General features: G+C 37.8%; 1 pseudogene; it reads left to right on the top strand.

Moving 5' to 3' along the window:
• The first annotated feature begins 11245 nt into the window (after positions 1-11245).
• LOC137709523 (putative UPF0481 protein At3g02645 pseudogene) lies at positions 11246-13210 on the top strand (annotated as a pseudogene).
• Positions 13211-25409: the final 12199 nt, after the last annotated feature.

The raw sequence follows: 25409 nt of genomic DNA, 5'->3' as shown, positions 1-25409 counted from the left end.
GGTAATTTAAGTTCAAATTCATGTACTTCACGTCCTAATCTGCCCAATGTACCTTTTCCTCGTAGGTTCATGCAAGAAAAAAAGGAAGAAAGCGAGAAGGACATTCTTGAAACGTTCCGGAAGGTGCAAGTGAACATACCACTTCTCGATGCAATCAAACAGGTTCCAAAGTATGCTAAATTCCTCAAGGACCTATGCAATACAAAGAGAAGAAGGGCAAACAAAGAGGTAGTGAAGGTAAGCGAGAATGTGTCCGCTGTTTTGCAACGTAAACTGCCTACCAAGTGCAAAGACCCCGGTAGTTTCACGATTCCTTGTGTGATTGGACATAATCGTTTTGAACATGCCATGCTTGATTTAGGTGCATCCATAAATGTCATGCCTTATTCGATTTATGCATCTATGAATTTGGGTGAATTAAAACAAGATGGTGTAATTATACAATTGGCCGATCGTTCTAACGCGTATCCAAAAGGAGTTTTGGAAGATGTGCTTGTGCAGGTGAACCATTTAATTTTTCCGGCTGATTTCTACGTCCTAGACATGGAGGATTCAGCCCATTCTACATCTTTGCCGATTCTCCTTGGTAGGCCATTCATGAAGACGGCCCGAACGAAGATTGATGTATACAAAGGCACCTTGACAATGGAATTCGATGGGGAAGTGATTGATTTTAATATTTCTGAAACTATGAGATATCCCATTGATGACCATTCTTGTTTTTCCATTGATGTTATCGATTCTTTGGCGCAGGTATACCTTGAAGAATTGAACGAGGACGCCCTGGAAACAACCATCACTAAGGCCATAGAGCGCAAAAATGAAGGATTTGGGCCAATGCAAGGCCACGGCAAGGAGGAGGAATTTTTTGCAATGGGTTCTAGTGAAGAAATAATTGAGGTTGTGGCAGCCCTTGAGTCATTGCCACAACAATATGGTAAGGTTCCACTCTCACTTTCAAATTCAGTTTCCACTAAGATGCTACCTTCTGTTGTTCAGGCACCATCGCTTGAACTTAAGCCGTTGCCGGACCATTTGAAGTATGTGTTTTTGGGAGAAGGCGAAACATTGCCCGTCATCATTTCATCAAGTCTCACGGCAATGGAGGAGGAGAAGCTTGTGAGGGTGCTGCGAGAGCACAAAACGGCCATAGGGTGGACTTTGGCCGACATTAAAGGAATAAGCCCTACCACATGCATGCACCGTATACTTCTTGAGGAGGGGACTAAGCCATCCCGAGAGGCTCAACGCCGTCTCAACCCTCCGATGATGGAAGTGGTGAAGAAGGAAATAATCAAGCTTTTGGATTGCGGAGTGATCTACCCTATCTCCGATAGCCGTTGGGTCTCTCCAGTTCAAGTCGTTCCCAAGAAGTCCGGAGTAACTGTTATCAAGAATGATGAGAATGAGCTCGTGCCTACACGCATTCAGACTGGATGGCGAGTATGTATCGATTACCGGAAGCTAAATGCCATGACTAGGAAAGATCACTTTCCTTTGCCATTCATCGACCAGATGCTCGAAAGGTTAGCCGGTCATGCCTTTTACTGTTTTCTTGATGGATACTCTGGATATAACCAAATTGTGATAGCCCCGGATGATCAAGAGAAGACCACATTCACATGTCCCTTTGGAACATTTGCTTATCGTCGCATGCCATTTGGCTTATGCAACGCACCGGCCACTTTCCAAAGGTGTATGGTAAGTATATTTTCCGATTTTGTTGAAAAGATCATTGAGGTTTTCATGGATGATTTCAGTGTATTTGGGAGTTCATTTGATAATTGCTTGGATAATCTGACCTTAATTTTGAAACGATGTGTTGAAACTAACCTTGTCTTGAATTGGGAGAAATGTCACTTTATGGTGAAACAAGGTATAGTTTTAGGACATATTGTTTCAGAAAAAGGAATTGCAGTAGATAAATCGAAAATAGACCTTGTACGTCACTTACCCTCTCCTACTTCGGTTAGAGAGGTACGTTCGTTTCTTGGCCATGCAGGGTTCTATAGGCGTTTTATCAAAGACTTCTCCAAGATGTCCAACCCTCTTTGCCGATTGCTTCAAAAAGATGTGCCATTCAAGTTTGATGAAGAGTGTAATTCGGCATTTAACCAACTCAAGGAGAAGCTAGTCTCGGCCCCCATTATTGTACCTCCAGATTGGAGCCTTCCGTTCGAGCTCATGTGCGATGCATCCGACTATGCATTAGGAGCTGTTCTAGGACAAAGAAGAGACAAGCGGCCGCATGTCATATACTATGCCTCTCGGACTCTCAATGATGCCCAATTGAACTACTCCACGACGGAAAAAGAACTTCTAGCTGTGGTTTTTGCTTTAGATAAATTCCGTTCATATTTAATTGGTACTAAAGTAATCGTTTATTCTGATCATGCAGCTTTGAGGTACTTGCTCACAAAAAAAGAAGCAAAGCCGAGGCTTATCCGTTGGATTCTTCTTCTTCAAGAATTTGATATTGAAATCCGGGATAAGAAAGGAAGCGAGAATGTAGTGGCTGACCATTTAAGCCGAATGATCCACGAGGAGCATGAACATGCCGTGCCTATCCCTGAAACTTTTCCCGATGAGCAGCTGCTATCCATTGAGGTAAGTGAACCATGGTATGCAGATTTAGTGAATTACTTGGTGGCTAAACAAATTCCAAATGAACTAAACAAGCACCAACGTGATAAGCTTAAAAATGATGCACGTTTCTATGTTTGGGATGACCCTTATTTGTGGAAGTATTGCTCAGATCAAATTGTACGTAGATGTGTGCATGATTCTGAATTTCACTCTATTCTAAGCTTTTGTCACACATATGCATGTGGTGGTCATTTTGGCACACAACGCACTGCCCTCAAGGTTCTAGAGTGTGGTTTTTATTGGCCGACTATATTTAGGGATGCTAGAACCTTTTGTATGTCTTGTGATCGTTGCCAACGAATGGGTAACATAGGTACCAAGGACCAAATGCCGCAAACCCCTGTCTTTAATGTTGAAATTTTTGATGTTTGGGGCATTGATTTCATGGGCCCTTTCCCTCCATCTTATGGTTTCACTTATATCTTGCTAGCCGTTGATTATGTTTCTAAATGGGTGGAAGCAAAAGCCACCCGTACTAACGATTCTAAGGTGGTTGCAGATTTCGTGAAAACTAACATTTTTGCTAGGTTTGGAATGCCGAGAGTAATCATAAGTGATGGAGGGTCTCACTTTTGCAATCGGACCATTGAGGCGTTGCTAAGAAAGTACCATGTCAACCATAAGGTCTCCACACCTTACCATCCTCAAACAAATGGCCAAGCCGAGGTGTCTAACCGAGAAATAAAACAAATTTTGGAGAAGACCGTTGGACCAACAAGGAGGGATTGGAGCTTACGTTTAGATGATGCACTGTGGGCATATCGTACGGCATACAAAACACCCATTGGGATGTCACCTTTTCGGCTCGTCTATGGTAAGCCATGTCATTTGCCCGTAGAGTTAGAGCACAAGGCACATTGGGCCGTGAAGATTTTCAACATGGACATAGATGCAGCGGGAGTTCATAGGAAGCTCCAATTGAATGAACTTGAGGAGATTCGGAATGAAGCCTATGAGAATGCCCGGATGTACAAAGCCAAGACCAAAGCATTCCATGATAAAATGATTCGAACCAAGACCTTCACAGTTGGGCAGAAAGTGTTACTTTTTAACTCTCGCCTACGTTTGTTTCCTGGTAAGTTGCGTTCTAAATGGATTGGCCCATTTGTTGTTACTAATGTTTTCCCTCATGGTGCAGTGCAAATCAAAAGTTCAAGGACGCAGCAAGAATTCAAAGTGAATGGGCATCGATTGAAGCCCTATTACGAGATGTTTGAGGAGCATGTCGTGGAGGAGGTACCCCTCCATGCCGTGGAACCTAGTCAAGCTTAAACGGAGGTACCGTCCGGCTGCAAGACGTAAAAGAAAGCGCTACTTGGGAGGCAACCCATGCATCCGAAAAGAGAAGAGTGCCTAAACGTTCATACAATTCACGTTTGATTTGTTGGAATGTTTAGGTGTTTCTTTGATTTCAAAGTTATGAGGAACTAAACCCCCTTTAGCTAGGGGGTGATTCGAAACTATGTTTATATTTGCATTTTGAATTGATTACGTTTGGTTGGAATTTCATAAGTTGTGGATTCAATTCGTTTAACTGTTTGATTGATAACTTATTTATGTATGTTCATTGAGATTGCAAGCTTAATTTTCATGCATAAATATGACGCTAGAATATAAGTGAATTTCACCTAATCGTTATGAACTTATATTCACAAGTAGTAGAGGTTGCTTATAAACAATCGCGTTAAACGAATTCTTGGCATAAGTTTCATGCGTATTCCATAGTAACGAATGCCTCGTCGATGTTTATGATTTCCGTTGAACTTAATGATCTTGGTTAAATGTCTCTATCATGCGTATTCCATAAGTTAGGGACTTTGATTAAGAATAATTTGGTTGTAATGCGTATTCCATTCAATCCAACGAATTTAGGGAAATCTGAAAGTTAATCTAAGCGGATCTAATTAACTTGGAGCATTGAGTTTCACAACTTATCGAAAGACCAACTGAGAATCAATTTTGTTTGCAAGTGTAACATGTGTGGAGAAGAACCCCTTGGCTATTCCATCATCCATATTTTTATCACATTCATATTTACATTTTGCCTTTAATTATATTCTGTCTTTTTAATTTAATATCGTCCAACCACAATTCCCCCCCTATTTTGTTAAGTCTTAATCATTCGTATTTGTTTTATTTTTGTATCTTTAAGCTTTTGGAGTCATAAACAATTGCAAATTCGTCTAAATCAGGTTCTAGCTTCTATTTGAGTCAATTTGATTGTTTTAGACAATTTGAGTTTTTCAAAGCCATTCTGAGTCATAGTAGTCTTGTTAAGAGTATTTTAATTTAGTTTTTATGTTTTTAAGTCAATTTAGAAGGTTTTAGCAAGCCCTCCTAATCCCCGGTCTAGAACGATCCCTCACTTATCCATTCTACTACAATTGTCAAACGAGGGTTTAATTTGAGTGTCAAGTAATTCTCGCATCATGGTGATGGTGGTGTGGTGGTTGTTGTCTAGGTGTATGTATGTATGTGTGTGTGTGTGTGTGAGTTCTCGCCAGAGAGGAGATGAAAGAGAGAACAAGAGAGAGAAATGAGAGCGCTCTCGAAAGAGAGTGTTCACGGGTGGGGAAGAAAACACCCCAGAAATGGGGTGGGAAATCGTCACACGTCGGCCATGTAGAGGCCCAAAGTGGGGAAATATTTCCCCTTGTGAAATTACCAAAATGCCCTTAACGTTCAAAAATCTTAGAAGCTTCGTTTTAGCTCCAAACTAGATTCCGATTATGCCAACGTGTTCGTGTCGATGAGAACTACGGGAATAAAATAAATGAAAATTTCTAATACGTCAACGGACGAAAGTCAATGCTTCTGTCACTAGGGGTATTTTTGTAATTTTACTAATTATAACGCAAATTTCGAAGTGGGTCGTTATAGTAACTCTCTCCCTCTACCACATTCCCTGTTTGGTCTCTTGTAGCTTAACCTCGATGCTTTTTTGTGGTGTGTTTGTTTGCTTAACTTGTGTTTGGGAAGCTGGAAACGAACTGACTTGAACTTTCACAATTTGGATTTTGTAATGTGTTATGCCTGTTCGAGCTGGTTACCCTTTGAGATTTCCTTGCTGGGGTTTTGCCAATGTTTTGAGTGCGACATTTTCCTTACTCTCTTTCTGTCTTGCACGTCGATTTGTCAAATAGGTTGGAATCGTTCTGGATATATATTTCAATTTGTTAAAATGTCGTTCGGAGAATTAAGGCTGGTGTCAATTTTGTTTTTCATTATTATCTTTTATTTCTTGTGTTTTGTTTAAGTTGATTGTGTTCTTCTAAGTCGATTCTCAGTTTTGTTGTTTGCTACCCACTCATAGTGTGTGGGGTGCCCTACTAACCCGAGTAGCTAATGCGTGCTTAATATGACCTCACACACCAATGGTGGCAAACAAATTTCAAACACCAATATCCATTTCATAAGGCAACATAACTATCCGAAACTGTGAAGAAAGCATTTGCCAAAAATATTTGATTAGTTTCTAAATACTGAGGTATTCAAACAAAAAACTACTCAAGTTAACTCAAGAAAGGGGAAAAGGGGGAATTTCAAAACAAAGATTGCCAATTTTCCACCGTCTAAAGTGTCTACGAGTTGGACTTGTTATTCACAGAAAAGAAAAGTCAGACGAGAAAACTACCATGTAATGGTGATAGAACAAAGAGAACATATAGGCCTTGTGGCATTACAAAGAGAACCTATTTTCTCTGTTAGACATACATCCACTATAACCCCAGAAGCTCAAATTGTTTGAAAATTGACCAACAATGAATATTAGGCAAAACACTAAAAGAGATTGAACCAATGGCTTAAGTACTATTTAGCAATAACGTCAGCAGTGAAGTGAAACTTTCCAAGTTCAAAACCCCATAACTAACCTCGAAAACCATCACGGCCAGCCCCGAAAATGCAAACGGAAACGAACCCAGTTGCAGAACAAATCAGAAACACAAATAAAACCAATTCAAATGCTCAAAAAGGAATCAGAAATTCAAACAGCCATAACTCACATATCACAGAAATTTAGGCAGAACAATAATTTCCGAAAACCAAGTTAATGAATTAAACTGTGCCCTGCTTCGCCCCTTTCATCTACCATTTCCAAATCCAGATCCTGCAAAATTCGAAGCAAAATAGGCAAAAAATTCTGCAATATTTCCACTTTCAAAACCAGATCAAAATCTAAAATTCTAAACAAAAAAGCCAATTTCTTTTTTTCTTTTTTTTTTTTTTTACAAAAATCGTTGTGCGTCTGAAAAGCACAGCAATCACTCTAATCACACTGCACCTAGTCCAGACTCTCTGATCGCAAACCTTTGCCATTGACGCTGGAGAAGCAGACCCATGAATACCCAGATGACTTAGACTCTAATTTGGGTTCTGATTCGCCAATTGTGTCCCAAAAAAATTAGGAAGAAAAGAGGAAGATGAACGGAGAGAGATACGAAGAAAAAGATGGAGATGAAGAGGGAGATGGACCAATAAAAATTTGGAAGAAACAGAGGGAGAAGGACGGAGCAAAATAAGGAAGAAAATGGAGGATTACGGGAAAAGAATTGGGAATAGAGATGGGAGGTTTCTAGAATGAAAAAATCAGACAGTAGTAGTAATAAAATATTACTAAATATGTATTAAATAATATAAAATATTAATAAATATGAATTAAATAATATAATATTAAAATTTGTTATTATTCAGCTTTTTAGTCCGACACTACATCAAACGCTTCACTAAGTTAGTCCAGCTTAATCTAGTCTAAACCAGTCTAAATTAATCTTTAAAACTAATCCAATCTAAAATAACCCGATACAACAAACACATCCCTAGAAAAAAAACAATATTGATTGGTGGCAGCCGGTAGGTTTAAGTAAACGTCGAACGGGTCAATGCGCAATTACGCATGCTGACAATTTTTTACTTAACAAAGGACAAGAACAATAAATTAAGCATGAGGAAAACGCATCCACCACCATTGTTTTGTTTAATATAAAAAACATTCAGTTAAAGTTCCTCATGGCAGGATTAATCTAAAGTGCAACATAAACATGTCTTCTCTCCAACCCCGCACTCTCTTCCAAATCTAATTGAATTCGATGTCTCCAAAAGTCAAAACTCTTTTGGTTTTGGCTAGTGATTCAGATTACTTTGTAGGATAGAGGATTAGAGGGGAAATGTTCGAGATTAAGAAAATGGAAACTATAGGAGCTTTTGACAAAATTCTCATATGGATCGATAGTTTTTAATTTTCATAGAATTATAAATAACGGCAGTTTATAATTCACACTAGTTTTTAAAATTTTGTAAGTTGAAATTTTATTGTTTGGATGATGGATGAATAAAATAGAAAATGACGAGAATTATAAATTTCATTAATGTTCGGAAAATTTCTCAAGTTGTTATATTACATAAGGATACAAATTGAAAAGAAAACATTAAACTGGTCATATTGTCATATATTACTAGCCATGCTCTTTAGCAAGTTGCCAACTCGTTGAAATTTGGAGCGTTAACATGATGCACACAATGACACGGCTATAAAGTTTTCACGTGAAGTTTGGAAAAAGGTGTGCTAGATTTCCCCTCTCATGGAATTTGTAACACCCTCTTAGTGAGATTTATGAAATAACGTTTCTTTCGGCGGAAATTGAAGTTAAGAATCTTTGTCCCCTCCATTATTTATTGCGTGTAGAATTTATCTTTTCTCTCATTAGAAGTTACTAAACAAGAGAAAATAGCTTTCGCCCGTGCTGAAATTCTGACTTTTAAAAATGAGCTACCTACAAAAGTAATTCGAATGGCAAACATGGAACTTCATGGAAAAAGAGAGTTGGCAATGAATTTGGATATAAAGGATGTGTTTTGTCTTGACATTGTACAAGACTTATCTTCTGTCTGTGAGTTTAGTTATTAAACTCAAATCTGCCAAAAGAATTATTAAACTAACCATGATTCACGGCTAGGGAAGGAACCAATATGGTTGTCCTCTTTAGTCTATGCTGGTGTAATTCGATTCCAGTTAACGAATTATTAAGTTAGGATGGGGTTTATGCTAATATTATGAAATGTAGGCCCTCCACGCCACAATTATAAAATATTAAGAGTAATATGACCTAAATAAATATGAGTTTAGCCAAATTGATTAGAACAGTGTACTTTTCATCCACACCGAAGTTTGAATTTACATCTCTCCGTAGTTTAGATGTAATTATCTTATCGTTTGTAAAGCAAAAAGAGTAATGTGATGTACATAAACCATTATCTCAACATTTTATAAATAACTAATGTGACGCCCTTTTTCGTACTTTAAATGAATTTAGTGTAAAAATGAGTAATATTACATACACTAACTATTATCTCAACATTTTAGAATTAATGCGGATTGCGGCTCCCTAATAAACAAAAAAATATGGAAGGTCTCAGGTTCGATACTCTAAGATAGTGAGTTTGCTTGACTGTGGTCATGGACATGATGAAATTCCTCATAGCCTCACCAATCTGAAGGAAGTGGATAACCGTGGTGTAACATCCCACATTGACCAACGGAGAAGGGGTGATTTGCCTTATATGTACCTGCCCACCTCCATATAGCATGAGACATTTTGGGAACTCATTGGCTTCGGGTTTCATTGGAACTCCGAAGTTAAGCGAGTTTGGATGAGAGCAATCCCATGATAGGTAACCTACTGGGAATGCTCGCCTGAGTTCTAAGAAACAAAACCGTGAGGGAATGGTAAGCCTAAAGCAGACAATATTGTGTTATGACAGAATCGAGACTAGGATGTGACACGTGACTTACCACCAGTTGTTCTCATTTAAAAATAAAAAATAAAAAAAACTAACTAATGTGACACATAGTGTGATAATGGCGTAATAGTTGTTGGCAGACCTATGAAAATCGACCACATCAATAAGGATTTTACTTTATTTTTTAATCACTAGGGATTGAAATTGAACTTGAAACTTTCAAATACTGATAAAAGAGTTATAGTTAGATCCAGAGTTAGTTACTTTTACACATCAAATTAACTTCTTTCAAATACTTTGACCAAAAAAAAAAAAAAAAAAAACTTCTTTTAAATACAGATCAGATTTATCATTAGATCAAGAGTGAATTTGTTTTTTTAGACGGATCAAGAGTTAACTAGTGGCGATATAAGTATTGATTATTGATTTAGAGCACCATATGCACCAATTAACTTTTATGTTCAACTGCATTCAATTAAATTTTTTTAATGAACAATATTATCTACAATAAGAGAGAGAAAATGGGTTAGCCTCACAATGAGTTAGAAATAATTTAGTTCAAATTTATCTTTGACAAGAATCGAATATAATATCTGTCACATCCCGGCCCGGGTCGGATCACTTCCCGGGCCCGCTCCACCACCATAGCACGATATTGTCCGCTTTGGGCTTACCATTCCCTCACGGTTTTGTTTTTGGGAACTCACGAGCAACTTCCCAGTGGGTCACCCATCATGGGATTGCTCTAGCCTCCTTCTCGCTTAACTTCGGAGTTCCGATGGAACCCGAAGCCAGTGAGCTCCCAAAAGGCCTCGTGCTAGGTAGGGATGGGAATATACATTTAAGGATCACCCCCTGGGCGATGTGGGATGTCACAATATCTCTTAATTATAAATAAAGGAAAATACTAATATATCGTAGTATTAAGTGACAATTGCGTTCAAGTAATTAAACATGTTCATAAATAGTCGTTTTTGAAGACTTAAGTTTGTTTTGAAGTTGACGAAAAGAAAACTGCAGAATATACATATATATATATATATATATATATATATATATATATATATTCAGTGGCAATTGCGTTCAAGTAATTAAACATGTTTATAAATAGTCGTTTTTGAAGACTTAACTTTGTTTTGAAGTTGACGAAAAGAAAACTACAGAATATATATATATATATATATATATATATATATATGTTTATTATATGTATATATATTTATATATTTATTATATGTATGTATGTATGTATGTATGTATCCAAAATCCATGCGGAAAATGTCACATGGCACTGTCATCCCACAGGTCTTCTACACGTGAAATGGAGCCCAGTGATTATGATTCTCACACTACTACCTTAATCCTACTTGCACCAAGTGGGAATAACAGACATACAACTCCCTGTCACCAATAGACGAATTATTACTTATTTTTCGTTATATTTAAGGGTTTCGAACTTTTGATCTAGTTTATTCTTACTTATCTAGAAATTTGTCAGTGTATCGAAAATACAGGCCGGTACACCAAATATTATAACGCAATTGTTTAAATATTTTTTCTTCAAGTTTCCAACTAATTATATTATTATATATAATATGTCAGACCGTAATTCCAATACACTGAAAAATCTCTGCTACTCAGCACTCTACATCCTCTCCACTCTTGCTAACACCAATTACAAGGAAGGATTAGAATTCAATATAATGAAGACATGCCGTAGCCAACTCAGATCTATGTCATGACCAAGGTGAAAGACACATTTCATACCTTAAACAATTAAAGCATGAGGAAAACGCATTCACAATTGATAAATTCAAAAACACTCTTAAAGGTCCCTAATGACAATATTTAATATGACTCTCTCCTTAGTTCTTCTCATAACTTCCTCACAAGCTGATCAGAAACTATCATTCAACCCACCAAAAAAGTTTATGATCCTAAAACAGCTAGAACAACACCATAAACATGTCTTCTTTCCAACAAACTTTCTCATCCAAATCCAGTTCGAACTTCAACGAGTTCCAATGGGTTATTCAAATCCGAAAAACACTCGAGGAAGAGCTCGATGATGACAGCGAAATCCCTGTTTCCGTTTTCAATGTCCCGAAAACCCTTTTGGCCAGTAATCCTGATTCCTACACCCCACAAGAAGTTGCAATTGGTCCTTACCATTATTTGCGTCCGGAGCTCTACGAGATGGAGAGGTACAAAGTGGCTGCAGCTAAAAGAACACAAAAGAATCTCCAGTGCCTTAAGTTTCAAAATCTTGTTGACCAATTGATGAACTTTGAGCCGCGGATTCGTGCTTGCTACCACAAGTACCTGGATTTCAATGGTGAGACACTAGGGTGGATGATGGCGATTGATGCATCGTTCTTGCTAGAGATTTTCCAAGTCTATGGAGCGAAAGAAGGGAAGATATTGACAAGAGTTTCCTCAAAGATGTCACGCTTGGTTGACTATTCGGGCAGGAACTCAGCACACCATTCAATTCTAAGGGACTTGGTAATGCTTGAGAACCAAATCCCACTATTTGTGTTGAGAAAAATGTTGGAGTTTCGATTCCAATCGTTGGAAACCGCCGACGAGATGCTGCTTTCGATGTTGATGGGATTGTGCAAAGAGCTTTCACCATTCAAGATGAAGGATGAGGACCTACCAAAGATCAAAGTCTCAGAATGTGCTCACTTGCTAGACTTTTTGTACCAAATGATCACCCCCAAACTAGAACGCCAGCCCTCTGAAATTGTAGAAGCTGAGTTTGTAGAAGCTGAGGATCAAGGTGAAGGCACAGACGAAGACAAGGAGTCAAAATCTAAGAAGAGCCCGAATTACGTTGAACAATTTCTTGAGAAAGTACGGAAGCTACTGTCGAAACTGAACAAAGGCTTCGTACGTCTTCTTAAAAAAATACTTGTATCCGGACCTATTAAAGTGATATTTAAATTGCCTTGGACAATCCTCTCCAGCCTTCCTGGATTTGCACTTTTGAAACAACCTGTTGCTTATTTATTCTCCTCCCAAGACAAAGAAGAAATCAAACCCGAAAATGAGAGTTCCATCAACAGACCACCATTGGTCGAGGAGATTACAATCCCTTCTGTGTCTGATCTTATGAAATCCGGGGTCCGTTTCGTGCCAACAAAGGTTTGCATTTCATCCATCTCCTTTGATCCCAAAACAGCCACACTTTACCTCCCTGCAACTAGCTTAGATGTGAACACAGAGGTGATCCTGAGAAACTTGGTAGCTTATGAAGCATCAAATGCATCAGGGCAGTTGGTTTTTACACGCTACACGGAAATGATGAACGGGATTATAGACACGGAGGAGGACGCAAAGCTGCTTAGAGAAAAAGGTATAATTCTGAACCATTTGAAGAGTGATGAAGAAGTGGCCAATCTGTTTAATGGTATGAGCAAGTCGATTCGGTTGACGAAAGTGCCATTCTTAGACCAGGCGATTGAAGATGTGAACAAGTATTACAATAGTAGATGGAAGGTTAAAATGGCAAAATTTTTCAAGGTTTATGTGGTTGGTTGCTTGCCAATTCTTGCTTTGCTGGCTGCCGTTTTTCTCGTGCTATTGATGGCATTGCAAGCGTTTTGCTCAGTTTATAGCTGCGGTCGCATATTTCACATCAACACTAACACTACTAAGTTAAATCTAGGTGGAATGTAAAGTAGCAAAATTTAAAGGCAGGATAAAATTCCATGAGAGATTGTCAACCTCTTTCTCAAGACACCAACCATGTCACCAGTTTTCTTATATTATCCTTGCAGTAAAACAATATTTACATAATAAAATGAAACGACAATTATACTAATTTGAATTCTTCCAAGTTTTCTCCCACCCTTCTCTCTTTCACATTTTTCTTTCACATAAAAACAACAAAAGATATGAAATAACTATTCTCATCATTCAGTACAACAGTTTTGTAATATTCTTCTTCACTCGTAAGTAAGAGGTCTACCGTAATCTCATGCTTTTATAAATAATCGTACTTTCTACATTTAAAAAACAAACACAAAAACAAAAAATGTTCACAGTTTGCACACGCAACAAGTCAAGATACAAAAACGAGGGAAACAAAGGGCCCATTTTAATCATACAAAATCATATGAATATTGAATAATTACAGTGGAGAAATAGTAGCATGGAACTTTCATTCCATTCCCACAGGGTTCTTGAAGCAACATGTGAAACACAAGTAGGATTAATTGGAAAGGAAACAACATTGGTTGGTGGCAGCCGGTAGGTATTAGTAAACGTCGAATGGGTCAATGCGCAATTACGCATGGTGAAAGACAATTTTTGACTTTTGAAAGGATAAGCACAATTAAATTAAGCATGAGGAAAACGCATTCACCCCCATTGTTTTGTTTAAGATCATAAGCATTCGGTTAAAGTTCTTCTATGGCATTAATGGAAAGTACAACATAAACATGTCTTCTCTCCAAATCTAATTGCATTCAATGTCCCCAAAAGTCAAAACTCTTTTGGTTTTGGCTTGAGATTCAGATTCCTTTGTAGGGTAGAATAGGGGTGGGCAAACGGGTATAAGAACTATGGATCGGGACGGATATGGGCCAGTTCCAATTTTTACGTTAGAGAAACGGGCGGGGCCTTGAAATTTTAGGTGCAAGCCGGGTCCAAATGTATAAAAAAAGGGGCCCCGGACCTACCGTTTGTAATTATTCACTATAGCCCCCTTCTTCCGCCTTATATTGGCTCTCCCAACCATGGAAACTTTCAGCTTCCTCGAGGTCCTCCGCTACGGTAGCAACGACCATGATGTCCTCTCCTGCCTCAAGTTCTTCGATTGGGCCGGCCGCCAGCCCGACTTCCACCACACCCGCGCCACCTTTAACGCCATCTTCAAGATCATTTCCAAGGCCAAACTCATGTCTCTCATGCTCGGCTTCCTCTGCACCTACCGCAATCAAACACTCATGACTCAACAGTGTTGCTCACTATGGCTAGACAGCGTAGCTCGCGTCGAGATCTGGAGGCTGGAAATGGTTGTTGAAACGAAGAAGAACGTCGGACAGTTAATGAACGGACGGAGCTGGGAGAATTCGAGATCGAGGTCGAAAAGAGTCAGGATTTGGAGGCCGTTGTGATCGAAGTTAGGATTTAGGACTCTGGAGACTGAGATGGGTGAGGGCCAAGTCAGCGGAGGAGTAAGGGATATTATAGCGCAAGGGGATGTCGTTGTCGCCGTTAAGGCGGCAGTCGATGGTGGTGGCGGCGTTGCCGTCGGTAGAGGATTTGAGGGTGAGGAAGATGCAGTCCAATAAGGCGTTGTTGCGGGTCTGGAACCATTCTCCCATCAAATCTCAGAAATTAGACAAATTGAAAAAACCCAGTAAATCTTAAAGATCTTTAGCAGGTCTCGATCTCGTTGGCGACACGGAAGATATGAGCTTGAAGGCGAGAGCGGAGGGGACGACCTTTTTGTCGAAGACCCTCTGTGGAGAAGGTGATGGTTCGGTTCCTGTAACGATCGAGAGAGTTAAAGAAGAAGAGAGAAAAAAAAAAAGACCTGTGGACTCGGGCCGTGCCCAGCCTTAGGATTTGAGGGGAAATGTTCAAGATTAAGAAAATGGAAAGTAGAGGAGCTTTTGAGAAAATTCTCACTTTGTATGGATTGATAGCTTTTAATTTTCAAAGAATTATAAGTAGCGGGAGTATACAGTTTACACTAGTTTTTTAAATTTTGGTAAATTGAAATTTCATTGTGTGCATACATAAAATAGAAAATGACGAGAATTACAAATTTCATTAATGTTCAGATAATTTCTCAAATTGTTATACCGCACAAGGATACAAATTGAAAAGAAAACATTAAACTAGTCATATTGTCATATATTACTAGCCATGTTCTTTAGCAAGTTGCCAACTCATTGAAATTTGGAGCGTTAACCGGGTGCACACTATGAACAGTTATAAAGTTTTAACGTGAAGTTTGGAAAATGGTGCACTAGATTTCCCCTCTCATGGAATTTGTGATACCCATCATAGTGAGATTTATGAAATAACGTCTCTTTTGACAGAAATTGAAGTAGGGAGTCTTCGTCCCCTCCACTATTTGTTGCGAGTATAATTTGTCGTTTCTCTCGTTAGAAGTTACTAAATGAGAAAAAAAAAACTTTTTGCGTGCTAAATTTCTAACTTTTAAGAGAATTTCGAGTGTTTTTTACGCATCCAGGCACAATGTCATACTTTGGTTACAAGAAGGTCATAATTAAAATTGCAAACTTGAGCTACCTATAAAAGTAATTCGAATTGCAAACATGGAACTTCATGGAAAAAAGAGAGTTAACTGAGAATTTGGTTATAACGGATGTGTTTTGTCTTGGCATTGTACGTGACTTATCTTCTGTCTTTGTGTTTAGTTATTAAACTCAAATCTGCCAAAAGAATTATTAAACTAACCATTAATCACGGCTAGGGAAGGAACCAAGATGGTTGTCCTCTTCTGTCCATGCTGATGTAATTCGATTCCAGTTAACGAAGTATTAAGTTAGGATAGGGTTTATGCTAATATTATGAAATGTAGGCCCTCCACGCCACAATTATAAAATATTAAGAGTAATATGACCTAAATAGATATAAGTTTAGCCAAATTAATTAGAGCAGTGTACTTTATCATCCACACAGAAGTTTGAATTTGCATCTTTTTGTAGTTTAAATGTAATTATCTTATCGTTTGTAAAGCAAAAAAAGTAATGTGATGTACACAAACTATTAACTCAACATTTTATAAATGACTAATGTGACGCCTTTTTCGTACTTTAGATAAATTTAGTGTAAAAATGAGTAATATGACGTACACTAACTATTATCTCAACATTTTAGAATTAATGTGGATTGCGGCTCCCTAATAAACAAAAAAAATGTGGGAGGTCTCGGATTCGATGCTCCGAGCTAGTGAATCCGCTTGACTGTGGCCATGGATATGATGAAATTCCTCATATAGCCTCACCGGCCTGAAAAAAGTGGATACAATGACTTGCCACCAGTTTATTTTTATTTTTATTTTTATTTTTTTTATAAATAAAAATAAAAAATAAAAACTGACTAATGCGACACATAATGTGATAGTTGCGTAGTAATTGTTGGCAGACCTATAAAAAATCGAACACATCAATTAGGTTTTTACTTTATTTTTTAATCACTTGAAATTGAACTTGAAACTTTCAAATACTGATAAAAGAGTCATAGTTAGATCTAGAGTAAGTTTACTTTTACACATCAAATTAACTTCTTTTAAATACTTTGAAAAAATATAAAATAAAATAAAACCTTCTTTTATATATCAATGTTCTAAAAATCAGCCTAGACGCTAGGCGGTGAAGGCCCGCCTCGATTTTGGGCAAATCGTTTTGAAAAATCGGTCTGGAACTAGGCGGTACTAGGCAGTTTTTTTTTAATTTTTATATTTTTTATTAATTGTGTGCTTTTTTCTTTTTTGATTTCATGGTGGTATATGACACACCCGGACCGAGATCAGGGCGTGCTGGCCGTCACACGAAGGTGACGTAGCCATGTGCACGTGCGGAAGCTAATAAAGTAGTAATATAAAAGTACGAATAATTAAAAACTAGCATACAAAGTATTAAAACAAGTGCTAGCGTAAGAGACGCTAAGTTCAGAGCAATAAGTCTACAGCAGTCCAAAAGAAAAGATGCGACAATAGTACACTCGAAGGTGACCCTACAATGGTGAGTGTCTGTCAGAAATGCCGGGACGCCCTCTGGGAAACCACCGAAAGTGCTAATCAACTAGAACCTGGAGGGGCACAAAACAAAAGCGTGAGTGGGCAAAAACAAAGCTCTTTGCAAACCATTTAGTAAAATACATTCTAACCCCTCGCCGTAAAACCTGTATACTTCCCAGAAAATAACATATATACGTATGTATAGATATGCCAAACATGCTCAAGGGTATGCCAATCATGCTCAATAATATGCCATGTCGGAACCTCATAATGAAACGCAAGTGCTCAGGTATAAATCATATCAATCATATGAAATCTGGCAGCCGGAGTCACCTAACGTGACCTGTACGGCTGCATATAGAGCTCAAATCTCATACTCAATAACTGAACCTGCCCACGAGTCGGAACCACCTAAAGTGGTCTGTACGACAAGCCTGGGTGTAATACATATATGTACGCTCTAGTGCTACGATCACGTGAAGGCTGTGCGAATAATCGCGGGTCACCTACGAGTCGGAACCACCTAATGTGGTCTGTACGACAGGACTGTGCACCTAACTTGGATCCAAGCTGAGCGTGTGGTGCGGGAGGTGAACATCACGTGAAGGACTGTGCCCTACTCTGGGCGGGAGCACTAACACCGGGGGTGCAGGTTATGAGCTCTCTAAGCATCTCAAACCACTACTGAATATAAACATGTATACCACTTACCTGGCACTTACCTGTGCGTCCACAGCACCAAATATGCATATGTAAATGTATACCACTACTAATGTATGCAATGATGCATAAACGATAATAATATGGTGCATGGCATAAAACACTTAACCCTTTTTAAACAATTTCTGGGAAAATAAATGTATATAGGTATATACGGAAAACAAAAGCCCACTCACTGGTATGTGGAAGGGTCGTAGCCCCCCTGGCTCGAGTGACCACGCTCGTCCTCGGGGTACGTATCACCTATATGCGAAATAACTATAAAAACGTCAATTTAAAAGCACATAACCAACTTCTCGTAATAACTTCTCATACATTGCTCAAATTGGACAATTGAATATACCAACGTGCTCTACACAACCTCAGGATCACAACTATATTTTTAGAAAAATTTTCCTCCGCCGCACGCGCCCCCACGCGCCGGCCAAGGCACGGCTACAAGCGCCGGCCACGCGCAGGCACGTGCCTGGCACGCTGACGGCGTCAACTGACGCCGTTAGGAATATTCCGTCAGTTTTGACAGATTCCGTTAACGGCGTCAGGAATATTCCGTCAGACTTGACGGAATATTCCGTCACCTTTTCCGGCGAACCTCCGGCGAGGCTCCGGCGCCGTCGCCGGCGCCGGAAAACTAGAAAAACTTCAAACTTCGTTTTCTCACTCGTTTCTACACCATTTTTCACGTTTCTTGAACCAAAATGAAGCTTAGGACTAGTAGAATCACGATATACTACTTTTAAAGGCTAAAAACCACTCGATCATACCTGTCTCCAAACTCCAAAAACCGGCCAACTTCGAACCAAGCTATTCCGACGTCCAAATTCGTCCAACGAAGTACTCCTAAGCTCCTCGTGACACCACCAAGCTACCTACGAGCTTAGAAATCCCAAAAACGAGCTAGATTAATCTTGCATGAACAGTGCTCAAAACGGACATCGTCGAATCGACGTGAAAACGACGGATTTCTTACCTGAAAATGGTACGATTGTGCTTCCACGAACTTCACGATCATAACTGTGCTCTTAGTTTCCTCGATCTGCTAGTGTTTAGGGTGTTTGTGGGTTTGTCCGTACGTACACAGTGAAAGGGGAAGGGAAATGGGAACACGGGAGAGACAGGGAAAAGACAGAGGTAGAGGGAGAGTGTGTGTGTGTGTGTGTGTGGCCCAACACATGCCAACACCACACAAAACAACCAAACAACATGACGGAAATGAACTAGGGGCAAATTCGTAATTTCACACGTACGTTAATATGAATTTTGGGACGGGATGTCACAGTATACTTATGGGAATGGTGTACCTAATTTGTAAATGATGGATTTACTACAAGTTCATCCAATAGTGAAATGAATTGGAGCACTTTTAAGGGGATAAATACAAAGAAAATAAATAAACTAGGTACAACAAGGTTAAATAATTTAGTCTATATCCAATCCAATGCAAGGATTATGAACAATAAGAATTTAGTCTATCATCCAAATCCTCCTCATTATGATTATATGCTTACTGTTTTTTAAATATTGAACTTTATGGATGTATATAATTTGTGTATTCTTCTACTTCTATTTTTGTACTTTATCATTTTTTTATTATCCATACAAGTATAGTTTTTTTTTAGATGTAAATGGGCACTTATTTACAAGATATATAATAAATTTACATAAATCCGTTTAGGCCGCCTAGACGCTAGGCTCCTACCCGCCGCCCGACTCGCACCTATCGATTTTTAGAACCTTGTTAAATACTGATAAAAGATTTATCATTAGATCAAGAGTGAGTCTATTTTTTAGACGGATCAAGAGTTAACTGGTGGCGATATAAGTATTGATTATTGATTTAGAGTACCATATGCACCAATTAATTTTTATATTCAACTACATTCAATTAATTTTTTTAACAAACAATATTATCTACCATAAGAGGGAGGAAATGGGTCTCACAATTAGTTAGCAGTAATTTAGTTCAAATTTTCCCTTGGCGAGAATCGAACCTAAAATCTCTGAATTACAAGTAAAGAAAAATATTATTAAATCGTAGTACTAAACAGCAGTTGCATTTAATTAATTAAACATGTTTATAAATAGTCGTTTTTGCAGACTTGACTTTGTTTTAAAGTTGACGAAAAGAAAACTGCAGAATATATATATATATATATATATATATATATATATATATATATATATATATATATAATCATGCCAATCATCACTAGTAATTATGAAGATGATAGCTCAATTACCACTTGTAACATCCCACATCGTCCAGGGGAGTGATCCTTAAATGTATATTCTCATCCCCACCTAGCACGAGGCCTTTTGGGAGCTCACTGGCTTCGGGTTCCGTAGGAACTCCGAAGTTAAACGAGAATGGGGCTAGAGCAATCCCATGATGGGTGACCCACTGGGAAGGCAATCCCATGATGGGTGACCCACTGGGAAGTTGCTCATGAGTTCCTAAAAACAAAACCGTGAGGGAATGGTAAGCCCAAAGCGGACAATATCGTGTTACGGTGGTGGAGCGGGCCCAGGAAGTGATTCGCCCCGGGCTGGGATGTGACAATTGGTATCAGAGCCTAACCCTGGTCGCGTGTGTGCCGACGAGGACGTCGGGCCCTTAAGGGGGGTGGATTGTAACATCCCACATCGTCCAGGGGAGTGATCCTTAAATGTATATTCTCATCCCTACCTAGCACGAGGCCTTTTGGGAGCTCACTGGCTTCGGGTTCCGTAGGAACTCCGAAGTTAAGCGAGAATAGGGCTAGAGCAATCCCATGATGGGTGACCCACTGGGAAGTTGCTCGTGAGTTCTCAAAAACAAAACTGTGAGGGAATGGTAAGCCCAAAGCGGACAATATCGTGCTACGATGGTGGAGCGGGACCCGGGAAGTGATTCGCCTCGGGCTGGGATGTGACACCACTCACTTGGCTCTGATACCAAATGAGCGGATCGCATGGCATGAGCGGATCACAAAGAATTAAAATCATCTTTATAATCATCACTTGTGATTATAAAGATGATAACTCAATTACCACTCACTTGACTCTGATACCAAATGGGGGCGGAATTAGTGATGATTATGATGATGAAGGCAATAGTGATGCAAATTATGTGAATTGGAGATTTGATGTGGTGGATAGCCATGATTGAATAAACCATGAAACCAACTATTATAAGTGAATAAGAAAAACTAGATGAATGAGTCATCTGTGTTTACCTAGAATTTGATATACTTGATGAATTGACTGTGAGTAAGAATTTTATGCCATTCAAAATTAGTAGTTATGAAAATAATTAATTTAAAATAATGATGCATTATAATTTGACAATAAGTTTTATTACAAAACTTACACTGGGACTTACAATTAATTTACTGACGATTGAGTCAGCAAATAAGAAATTGATTGGTGAAAATGATATTGGTATACAATTGACAATTGAGAATTTAAATTGTTTACAATTTGGTTTTCTTTGAATACAATGTGAACTCAAAGAAATTTTGACTGAGAAAAGATGTAGAAATTAACTTAATATTTTCTTCCTCTTACTCCTCTTCATATAGACTTGGAAAAGAGACTTGGATGATTGATTGCTTTACTGTTGAAATACGGATGGATGATGACTTACTTTTACTGTTGATGAATAGTGAACTTGTTGGAATAATTGTTGCTTTTACTGTGGAATTTGCGGATGACTGAATGATTTCATGCTTTGTCAGAATTATTGATGCGAATATTGTCTGAACTCTTCACATGCTAACTTGGAAAGATGACTGAATTTTCACATGGCAATTGTCATAGTGTTCACATGATGATTGAATTTTCACAAGGTAATTAACTGTGTTCACATGATTTTATGCAAAAGGGTCTTGCGAATCCTGGTAGTCGACCCACTTGGTTGACTGTGTTTTTTTACTTATTGGATTGGCTGGTTACCGTGAGGATGCATCTGAAGATTCAGAGTCTAAAGCTTCTTCTTTTTCAATGTGGAGCAGGGCTGCTTCTGCAAGTAATTGTTGTGCTAAATCTTTGAGCTAAGTGGCTTTATTCTTATTTGAGGCTGAGGATTTGGGAGACTTGACTGTTCCTTTGAGGGATGAGGATGGACTAATGTCTGATAATGATTGTTCCAAGATGATTCGTAGTGATGGCTGTGGAGTAATGCGAAATTCGGAGAGGAACTGACTAATGGTCTTTTGATGGTTAAATTTATCCCACCACTGGACTAATTTGACTTTATAAACTTCACATGTTTTGACTTCATAATTCCTCTTCATGATCCATAGGACTTTGTACTTGGCTATGAATATTGGGAGAAATGTAATTCTGTAGCTGAATCGGCTTATGTCAAATTTTTACTGGAAACTGGCAGAGAGGACATGCATAAGTTCTTCTAGTAGGAAATTGGATGTTGGGCCGTGGATTGACCATCATTGTGGGAACCATGCAGGAAAATTCAATATGAAACTCTTGTCAAAATTAATGAACCATGAATGACTAAAATCTTCTATTTAATGGAGAAAGATGTTAGTCCATGCATCAATGCAATCAAAGTAATTGTAATGGTTATTGGGAATGTGGACATATTGGGTATGAAGAGGTTTGGTTTTGTAAAAGGGGATTCCCCAATCTGATTCGGTTAAAAACCGGCCAATGTAAAGAGAATGGTAAAGAATTTTGTTTTCACGGGTTTTACTATAAAGTGGTTTGATAGAGATGAACTCTGTTTTACTGAGAATGGCTTGATAATATTTCAATGTTTTGTGTAGTGCTGTAGGGTAATAATGGAAATTAGGTGGAAAAATGGTTTTTGGCTAATTTATCTGGTGCTTGTTCCTGATTGAGATTGAAATGGATGCTAAAAAGATATTCACTGGGATTTTTCTTGACATACGGTGATGTTTTAGTATAACTGACTGGTTGGGATGTTGATGATTAGTATGTAGGGGTTGAATAAGGATCATATTGACCGACTAATGCCATTTGGTAATTAGGATGTGGTGACTGGTAATTTAGCTAAAGGTTTCTTATTGTGGAACCTAAGGGAGTGAAAGGGTTGGTAATGGCTAAGATCAATGAAGAATTTAGGCTTGATTCTTGTTTTATTGGTGGTGGTGGTAGAGTGGCTGGAAGCCTCCTCTGATCAGGTCTTCTTGTTATCATTATTCCCCTACAAAAATTCTCTGGTTAGGAAATCAGGGATGCAATTTTGACTACCTTTGATGTATTCGATTTCAAAATAAAAAATACTTAATATAGCTTGCCATCATGCAAAAATCTGTTTTGATGCAATGTTTTGAACATCTTTTTGTAAAATATGTTTTGCAGATTTGCAATCGACTCTGATTAAAAACTTTTGATTTAATAAATCATCTTGAAATTTGCTAATGCATAATACTATAGATAATATTTCTTTCTTAATAGTACCATAATTACTTTGTGCTGGATTCCATACTCCTAAATGGAAATGAACAATTTGTTTAGGAGATCCAGAAGAAATTGACTGTTTAAGACTACCACCATAACCAACTTCAGAGGCATTAATTTCAACAATTTTGAATGAATTAGGAGTTAGAATGCCAAGACAGTGCAACGTCTTAACATGTGACTTGATAAGTTTGATTATGGAAGTATAAGTATGAGACCATGATGAGGGATTTTCTTTTAAACGGTCAAACAAAGGTTTGCATTGTTGCCTAAGATGCGGATAAAAATATGCAACATAATTTAAAGATCCTAGAAATCTCTGTAATTGGGTTTTGTCAATAATTTCATCTGGAAATTTATCTGCAAACTAAACTACTCTATTTATTGGCTGAATGGTTGATTGGAGGATATTGTATCCTAAAAACCTAATTTTGGTCTGGAATAACTTAATTTTGGTTGCTCAGACAACTAATCCGTTTGACTTAATTATCCTAGCAAACATATTTAAGTGTTTCCAATGCTTCTCTATCGATTTGGAATAAATGATAACATCGTCAATGTAAACAATTGAGAAATGACTGTATTGATTAAATATTTCATTCATGATGTTTTGAAATTCGCTCGGTGCGTTTTTAAGACTGAATGACATTACATTCCATTCATAAGGAGTGACAAATGCAGTTTTGTATTTATCGTCCTCATGAATTTGAAGATGCCAAAATCCAGACTTCATGTTGAATTTTGAGAAGATTACAACTTGACTAAGTCTCTTAATTGAATCTCTTTTGTTAGGAATTGGATACCATTCCATTCCAAGACTTCGTTAAGAGGTTTGTAATTAATGACTAACTTGGGAGTTCCTATTTCTAATTCAACGTTTTTCTGGACATAAAAAGCAGAACAAGACCAGGGTGATTTACTTTTCCTAATTATTCATTTATTGAGAAGTTCTTGAAATTCTGTTTTGCAGAATTCCATGACTTCTTGACTCATTTGAATTGGCTTGGCTTTCGTTGGTATTTTCGTTTCATCAAATTCCTTGTTGTAAGGAAGTTTAACAATGTCTTGCTTTCTGTGCCAAAAAGCATTGGGAATGTCATAACAAATTTCATTAACAAGTTTCTTTTGAAAGTTGTCAATGTTTTGTAACAAAGATTTGTTTGTTAATTGTTCTTCAATTCTTTTGTAATTAATTTCTTCTTTTAAGAAATTAATTTGTTGTGATTTTTTGGTGACTAGATTGATGGTTTTTGAGATACTATCTTTTTGTAATTGTCTTAATTTTTTGAGATCTGTTTCCGTGCAGAATTCAAATGTGATTTTTTGAGCCAACATTATTGTGGTTATGTGTTTATGATGAACCCTGAAAGGATATAAGAAAGCTATGAAGGGAAGTTCTGAAATGACTGAGTCTAAAATGTTTTTTTTTTTATCAAAACAAATGGCGTTTTGAAACAAACATTAGTTTGACAAGCATGTGCTTTTGAGATTTTGTATTTTAATTACATCGGGGACTGGTTTGCTGCACTAAGGATTTTTGTTGACTTATGGAAATATTTTGTGGGGATTAGTCCTTTCTAAATACAATTCAAGTCTGCACCTGAATTGATCAAGGCAATGGTTTCTAACTGGAAGTCTTCAAATATTATTTTTACTTTAGAATACCATTTTTGGATCCTAATTTTTTGTAATAGTCCTAACACTAAGTTATGTGTTGAATTTTCTTCTGGTTCTGATTGTTGATCAAATGAAGAATTATTTTGTTCTTCGTCTGATGGGGATTGGATGTCGTTTTTCCCCAAAAAAACTCTTGTGTTTGAATGTTACTGAGCTGTGAACGAATTTCTAAGTTTTCTAATTTTAGAACCTTAATTTCTTCTTTGATTTTATTGACTTATCTTTGTAAATCCTTGACTATAATTTCCTTCTTAGTTTTACTGAACATTTCCAGGGTTGTACTAAGATTGATCTTTGGGATTACTTGGGGCTGCCTAGTACTGACTTCTTGATAGACTAGCTTTTTTTAATTTCTTGAGATAAAATGATTTTAATTCAGGGTCTTCAACTTTATTGATTAATTCAATAAGAAGATCTTCTTGTTTATTGAGAACTGAAATTTTATTACAACAAACATCTTTGCATCCTATCTTAATGTCAG

The sequence above is a fragment of the Pyrus communis genome, chromosome 17 (genome assembly GCF_041283825.1).
Source record: "Pyrus communis isolate YQ-2024b chromosome 17, ASM4128382v1, whole genome shotgun sequence".
Taxonomy (NCBI): Eukaryota; Viridiplantae; Streptophyta; class Magnoliopsida; order Rosales; family Rosaceae; genus Pyrus; species Pyrus communis.
This window is presented reverse-complemented; position numbering and strand designations above follow the sequence as displayed.